The sequence below is a fragment of the Pinus tabuliformis genome, chromosome J (genome assembly GCF_031772625.1).
Source record: "Pinus tabuliformis cultivar Carrire ecotype Pingquan chromosome J, CPIR1, whole genome shotgun sequence".
In the NCBI taxonomy this organism is placed as follows: Eukaryota; Viridiplantae; Streptophyta; class Pinopsida; order Pinales; family Pinaceae; genus Pinus; species Pinus tabuliformis.
This window is the reverse complement of record NC_142295.1, coordinates 103388453-103393821: the sequence shown is the minus strand read 5'-3', so window position 1 is coordinate 103393821 and position 5369 is coordinate 103388453.

The window sequence follows — 5369 nt, the reverse complement described above, 5'->3', positions numbered from 1 at the left end:
TTCATTTCCATGCATTTTGAACTAGTTCTCCCTTGTGTTTTTGTGGCACTCCCTAACATTCATTGGCACGCATTGACACACCCTGGCACATGGCACATCTTGGTATGTTGCCTTGGCACTCTAGCATTCCTTGGAACTACCTAACATATCTTGTCACTCCCTCCTTACCACACCTAGAACTCACTAACACTCCCTGCCACACACTCTTATTCATTCATTTCCATGTATTTGAAACTAATGATCCCTTTTGTTTCCTTGGCACTCCATAACACTCCCTGGCATGCATTGGCACACCTTAGCATCTGGCACATCTTGGCATGTTTCCTTGGCCTCTAGCATGCCTTATCACTGCCTACCATACCTTGTTACTCCCTCAGCACACATGTATCTCACTGACACTTCCTGTCACAAACACTTATTTGTTCATTTTCATGTACTAATTTGACCTAGTGCTCCCTTGTGTTTCCCTGACACTCCCTAACACGTCCTAGCACATGTTGACACACCCTGGCACCTGGCACATCTTGGTTGCATGTCGCCCTAGCAATCTAGCATGACTTAGCACAACCTAGCATACCATGTCACTCTCTCCTTAGCACACTTGGAACTCGCTGACACTCCCTGTCACACACTCTTATTCATTCATTTCCATGCATTTTGACCTAGTGCTCCCTTATGTTTCTCTGGCACTCCCTAACACTCCTTAGCATGCATTGGCACACTGTAGAGTCCAAGAACTGCTTTATCTTGACACCATTTTTGTCCATGTTACTTCCTTTTTCCTATCGCTATCATCCAAATAAATGCAATAAATATAAGGTTTTGTTAAGAAAAGCCTTCATATGTCCTCTTTTTCATATTTTGTCAATATGCCTTATTGTTTTATTAAAGTTTACATGCAGCTACAGAATTGACCTGATTCTGTAGCTAATCAACAGATCCGCAACTACTTCCATTGTTGACAGGGTTCGAGTGCGCCAGCTCAGCAAAGGAGTATATGGGTAGATAGGGAATGATCCTCTCATGGATTTCTTCCTATTTACTCGAGCTAATCCATCAAGATATTCGCACTACAACACGGTCAACCATGATAGTCAACCACAAAGATAACGTGTTGGAATAGAGTCTGAGTTTCAAGAGATATTATCGATTTTCTTTTTCAATAGAAAATCGACGAATAAGCGATATGATTTGGTTTTGATAAGGATTGTCGCGAAGACCTGTAGGCTTGAATTTCTCATGTTGTTAATTAAAAACTCTATAAGAACAATGGCAACTCTATGTTAAGGGTGCTCCACCGTATGTAATTTTGAAGCATCCTGTAGAAACTCTTTTCTGATTAATGCAAAGATCTTGGTTCATACATTTTATGTGTTGTTGATTAAAGCTATTGACTACCTCATGGAGGGCCCCTGCATGCAGATCAGGTCTTTGATTCACTGCAATTAGATTTTCTTTTATTTCATAGATTTAATTTATGGATGCTCTGTTTTTATATTTTTAGGATGCAGTTCAATGGAGTTCGCGACTAGGTTCACTTGATTGATCTCTGTATCAGTAATCTCATTTTCTTTATACCTAGCATAACTCAATAATCTTGTTTGCTTTACATCTAGCATAACTCAATTATCTCATTTGCTTTATACCTAGTATAACTCAGTCATTTCGTTTCATTCATAGTTTAGTTATTTCATAGCTTAGTAATCTTGTTTCTACTTTACTTTTGCATTGAATGAAGTTGCAATAGATAAGAGTGATAGTCTTTCTCAACATCTGAACTCAAGCACATTTCACCTTTTAAGTTGATAAAATAGGATCTCCTTTATATCATTTCATGCTTTCATAATTAGCTTTGTTTAGCTGCAACATAAAAATCCAAAAACAATTAATAAGTTGAAAAGTAGATTAACTTAATATATTCATTGAAAAGAGTTAAGATCATTATTCAACCATTCTAAAAAGCTCAACTCAATTAGAACTAACTCTAGAGATATCATTTAGAGTAATCAATTAACAAATCTTAAAAATAACATCCTAGTATAGATAGTAACATCATCTCAATACTGATTCTAGAGTTTGACATTAATTTAGATAACAATAACATAATCACCTTAATGACATAAACAACTTCTAGCACATACAATGCACTTGTACTTCATCAGTTTACCTGCCCTGGTCGATAATTTATGCTTACAATTTAAGAACATTAAATTGACTAAACACACACCTTGGCGCTTGGCACATCTTGGTATGCTTCCCTAGCACTCTAGCATGCCTTGGCAACAATGCATAACATACCTTGTCACTCCCTCCTTAGCACACCTGGAACTCGCTGACTATAATGTTCCAAACTAGGAAAAATAGTGCTATGAAAAGTGAACAATAAAAATAACACCATAAAATTAAATCAAACCATTAGACCATAAATCTATCTGGCATGTGTTAGCACACCTTTTCATTCCTTAGCATGCCCTGGCACTCCTTAGCTATCATGCCCTCACAACTACCCTTACATTTTTTGCAACATGGGAACCCAACAAAATCTTACCTCAACTATAACAACAACTTTACCAAGTTACAATTACTATAACTAGACTATGCCTTGTTCACCTAAGAACTTCCTATAACTCATCTTAGGCTACTCATGTATAATTTCAACTTATCCAACTTAACAAGTTACGAAGACAAGGCTCACATCCAACCGTGGTCGTAAAATTAAACAACTAAGCAACAAATTTTACATCTTGACATGCCATAACATCTGGCATGCCTAATAATCCCTTGGCACTATGTAGCATGTGTTAGCATCCCCTACATTTCTTGGCATGCTTTGGCACTCCCTAACACTCCCTAACACTTAACACACCTTGTACTCACTTAACACACCTTGTACTCGCTAGCTAACACTCTTTGTCACACTCTTATTCATTCATTTCCATGCATTTGAAACTACTACTCCCTTGTGTTTCCCTGGAACTTGGCCCTAACACTCCCTAGCATGTGTTGGCGCCACACCCAAAGTCTCCCTTTGTCTAAAATTGATTTTGTCTATCCCCTTATCGCAATTGTAGGCTTTCCTCCTACAAGTCCTATTCTAAAATTCTCCCAACACACTTCGTCCTTGGGACACTTGGAATTTACTAACACTCCCTGACACACAATCTTATTTGTTCATTTCCATGAATTTTGACCTAGTTCTCCCTTGTGGTGCCCCAACACTCCCCAACACTCCTCGACATGCATTGACATTGTCTAGCATTTGTTAGCACACCTTTTCATTCCTTGGCACGCCCTGACACTACTTAGTTATCATGCCATCACAACTAGCCTTACTTTTTTTGCAACTTGGGAACCCAACCAAATCCTGCATCGTCTACAACAACTTGACCAAGTTACAGTTACTACAACTAGACTATTCCTTGTTCACCTAAGAACTTCCTATAACTCATATTAGGATACTCATGTCGAATCTCAAATCATACAACTTAACAAGTTACGAAGACAAGGCTCACATCCAACCAAGGTCGTAAAACAACTAAACAACATAGTTTACATCTTGACATTCCATAACACCTGGAACATCTAACAATCACTTGGCACTATGTGGCACATGTTAGCATTCCCTACATTCCTTGGCATGCTTTGGCACTCCCTAGCACATCCTATCACTCCTTGACACCTAACACACCTAGAACTGGTTGACACTCCCCATCACACTCTTATTGTGTTTCCCTAGCACTTGGCTCTAACACAACCTAAAATGCATTGGTGCCACACCCTGACACTTGGCACATCTTGGCATGCCTTAGCCCTTGGCATGTCTTGGCATGCCTAACATGCCTTGGAATTGTCTAGCATGTGTTAGTACTTCCAGGCATTCCCTGGAACACCTTGGCACTCCCTAGTTGTCATGCCCTCATAGATAGCATTTTTTTTTGACTTGGGAACTCAACCAAGTCATTGAAAAATAATGTTGTGCCCAACCCAAAGTATTCATTTCTATAAAACTACTTTGCCCATGCCTTATCACAACCATAAGCTTGCCTCTTGCAAGTTCTATTATGAGCTTCTCCTAAAACACTTCATCCTTGGGATGCCTAGAATTCACTGACAATCGTTGGCACACACTCTTATTCGTTCATTTCCAAGCATTTTGACCTAGTTATACTTTGTGTCCCCCTAGCACTCCCTAGCACTCCTCAACATGCATTAGCACTCTCCAACATGTGTTAGCATGCCTTTTCATTCCTTGGCATGCCCTGACGCTCCTTAGCTATCATACCCTCACAAATAACCTTACATTTCTTTAGACGTGGGAACCCAACCAAGTCCTACATCGACTACAACAACTTGACCAAGTTACAGTTACTACAACTAGACTATGCCTTATTCACCTGAGAACTGCCTATAACTCATCTTAGGCTACTCATGTCCAATCTCAACTCATCCCACTTAACAATTTACCAAGTCAAGGATCACGTCCAACTATGGCCATAAAACAACTAAGCAACATAGTTTACATCTTGACATGCCATAACACCTGACACGTCTAACAATCCATTGGCACTATGTGGCGCGTGTTAGCATCCCTTGGCATGCTTTGGCACTCCCTAACACACCCTAGCACTCCTTGACATGCCTTGGCACTCTAGCATTCCTTGGTTGAAATTACTTTTTCCAACCCCTTATCGTAACCATAGGCTTGCCTCCTACAAGTCCTATTTTGACCTTGTCCTAACACACTTTACCCTTGAGACACCTAGAATTCGTTGACACTCCTTAGCACTCTTATTCGTTCATTTCCATGCATTTTGACGTAGTACTCCCTTCTGATGTTTTGGCACTCCCTAACACTCCTCAATATGCATTAACACTATTCGACATGTGTTAGCATGACTTTTCATTCCTTTGCATGCCCTCACAAGCAGCCTTACTTTTTTTGGGACTTGGGAATGCAACCAATTCTTGCCTGGACTATAACAGCTTGACCAAGTTATGGTTACTACAACTATATTGTGTTGTGTTCACCTAAGAACTTATTATAACTCATCTTAGGCTACTCATGTCAAATTTCAACTTATCCCACTTAACAAGTTACAAGTTGCTGAGTCAAGGCTCACATCCAACAGTGGTCATAAAACAACTAAGCAACATAGTTTACATGTTGACATGCCATAACACTTGGTACATCTAACAATCCCTTGGCACTATGTGGCACATGTTAGCACCCCCTGCATTCCTTGGCATGCTTTGGCACTCCCTCACACACACTACCACTCCCTGACATGCCCTGGCACTTTAGCATGCCTTGGCACTATCTAGAATATAACCTTGTCACTACCTCCTTAACACACTTGAAACTCACTAAC